Source organism: Triticum aestivum, chromosome 6B (assembly GCF_018294505.1).
Source record: "Triticum aestivum cultivar Chinese Spring chromosome 6B, IWGSC CS RefSeq v2.1, whole genome shotgun sequence".
NCBI lineage: Eukaryota > Viridiplantae > Streptophyta > Magnoliopsida > Poales > Poaceae > Triticum > Triticum aestivum.
This window is the reverse complement of record NC_057810.1, coordinates 609481583-609484664: the sequence shown is the minus strand read 5'-3', so window position 1 is coordinate 609484664 and position 3082 is coordinate 609481583.

The window sequence follows — 3082 nt, the reverse complement described above, 5'->3', positions numbered from 1 at the left end:
CTCATCACTATAAGCCTTGCAAGTAATGTGAGTAATGAGTTAGTTGCGTGATGAAGTATTACGGAACAAGTAAAGAGACTTGCCGGTAATGAGATTGAACTAGATATGATGATACCGACGATTGAATCTCGGGCAAGTAACATACCAATGAGAAAGGGAACAACTTATGTTGTTATGCGGTTTGACCGATAAAGATCTTCGTAGAGTATGTAGGAGCCAATATGAGCATCCAGGTTCCGCTATTGGTTATTGACCGAAGATGTGTTTGTTGGGGAACGTAGCAATAATTCAAAATTTTCCTACGTATCACCAAGATCCATCTAGGAGATTCTAGCATCAAGAGAGAGATAGGAAGTGCATCTTCATACCTTTGAAGATCGCTAAGCGGAAGCGTTACTACAACACGGATGATGGAGTCGTACTCGCGGCGATTCAAATCGCGGAAGATCCGATCTAGCGCCGATCGGACGGCGCCTCCGTGTTCAACACACGTACAACCCGGGGACGTCTCCTCCTTCTTGATCCAGCAAGGGTAGAGAAGAAGTTGAGGGAGAGCTCCGCCAGCATGACGGCGTGGTGGTGGAGCTTGTGGTATTCCTGCAGGGCTTTGCCGAGCACTACGGAGGAGGAGGAAGAGTTGGAGGAGGGAGGGGCTGCGCCAAGGGAAGGGTTGTTGCATCCCTCCCACCCTCCCTCTATTTATAGGGTGAAGGGGAGAGGGGGCGGCCCCTCTAGATCCCACCTAGAGGGGGGGCGCCGGCCAGGAGGGGAGGCTTGCCCCCCAAGCAAGGTGGAGGCGCCCCCCTCCCCTAGGGTTTCCAACCCTAGGCGCCTTGGGCCCTTGGGGAGGGGTGCACCAGCCCACTAGGGGCTGGTTCCCTCCCATATTCAGCCCATTAAGTCCCCCGGGGCAGGTGGCCCCACCCGGTGGACCTCCGGACACCTTTCGGTGGTCCCGGCACAATACCGATAACCCCCGAAACCATTTTGGCGACTGAAACTGGACTTCCCATATATAAATCTTCACCTCCAGACCATTCCGGAACTCCTCGTGACGTCCGGGATCTCATCCGGGACTCCGAAAAACCTTCGGTAGCCACGTACAATTTCCCATAACAACTCTAGCATCACCGAACCTTAAGTGTGTAGACCCTACAGGTTCGGGAATCATGCAGACATGACCGAGACAGTTCTTCGGACAATAACCAACAGCGGGATCTGGATACCCATGTTGACTCCCACATGTTCCACGATGATCTCATCGGATGAACCACAATGTCGGGGATTCAATCAATCATGTATACAATTCCCTTTGTAAATCGATATGTTACTTGCCCGAGATTCGATCGTCGGTATCCCAATACCTCGTTCAATCTCGTTACCGGCAAATCACTTTACTCGTTCTGTAATGCATGATCCCGTGACTAACTACTTAGTCACATTGAGCTCATTATGATGATGCATTACCGAGTGGGCCCAGAGATACCACTTTCTCATAAGGAGTGACAAATCCCAGTCTCGATTCGTGCCAACCCAACAGACACTTTCGAAGATACCTATAGTGCACCTTTATAGCCACCCAGTTACGTTGTGACGTTTGGTACGCCCAAAGCATTCCTATGATATCCGGGAGTTGCACAATCTCATGGTCTAAGGAAATGATACTTGACATTAGAAAAGCTTTTAGCAAACGAACTACACGATCTTGTGCTATGCTTAGGATTGGGTCTTGTCATTCTCCTAATCATGTGATCCCGTTATCAATGACATCCTATGTCCATGGTCAGGAAACCATAACCATCTATTGATCAACGAGCTAGTCAACTAGAGGCTCACTAGGGACATGTTGTGGTCTATGTATTCACACATGTATTACGGTTTCCAGTTAATACAATTATAGCATGAACAATAGACAATTATCATGAACAAGGAAATATAATAATAACCATTTTATTATTGCCTCTAGGGCATATTTCCAACAGTCTCCCACTTGCACTAGAGTCAATAATCTAGTTCACATCACTATTGATTGTAATGAATCCAACACCCATGGGGTTTGATCATATCTCGCTTCTGAGAGAGGTTATTAGTCAACGGGTTTGAACCTTTCAGGTTTGTGTGTGCTTTACAAATCTCTATGTCATCTTGTAGATGCAGCTACCATGCGCAATTCGGAACTATTCCAAATAACTGCTCTACTATACGAATCCGGTTTACTACTGAGAGTCATCTGGATTAGTGTCAAAGTTTGCATCAACGTAACCCTTTATGACGAACTCTTTTACCACCTCCATAATCGAGAAAAATCCCTTAGTCCACTAAGGATAACTTTGACCGTTATCCAGTGATCCATTCCTGGATCACTCTTGTACCCCTTGACTGACTCATGGCAAGGCACACTTCAGGTGCGGTACACAACAAAACATACTGTAGAGCCTACGCCTAAATCGTAGGGGACAACCTTCGTCCTTTCTCTCTCTTCTGTCGTGGGAGGTCCTGAGTCTTACTCAATACTCACACCTTATAACACAGCCAAGAACTCCTTCTTTGCCAATATATTTTTAACTCCTTCAAAATCTTGTCATGGTATGTATTCATTTGAAAATACTATCAAGCGATTTTGATCTATCCTTATAGATCTTGATGCTCAATGTTCAAGTAGCTTAATCCAGGTTTTCCATTGAAAAACAACTTTCAAACAACCCTATATGCTTTCCAAAAATTCTACATCATTTCCGATCAACAATATGTCAACAACATATACTCGTCAGAAATTCTATAGTGTTCCCACTCACTTCTTTGGAAATACAAGTTTCTCATAAACTTTGTATAAACCCAAAATCTTTGATCATCTCATCAAAGCGTATATTCCAACTCTGAGATGCTTACTCCAGTCCTTAGAAGGATCGCTGGAGCTTTGCATACTTGTTAGCATCTTTTAGGATTGACAAAACCTTCTGGTTGTATCACATACAACCTTTCCTCAAGAAAATCATTGAGGAAAGAATGTTTTGACATCCCATCTGCAGGATTTCATAAGTAATGCAGTAACTGCTAATATAATTCCAACAGACTCTTAGCA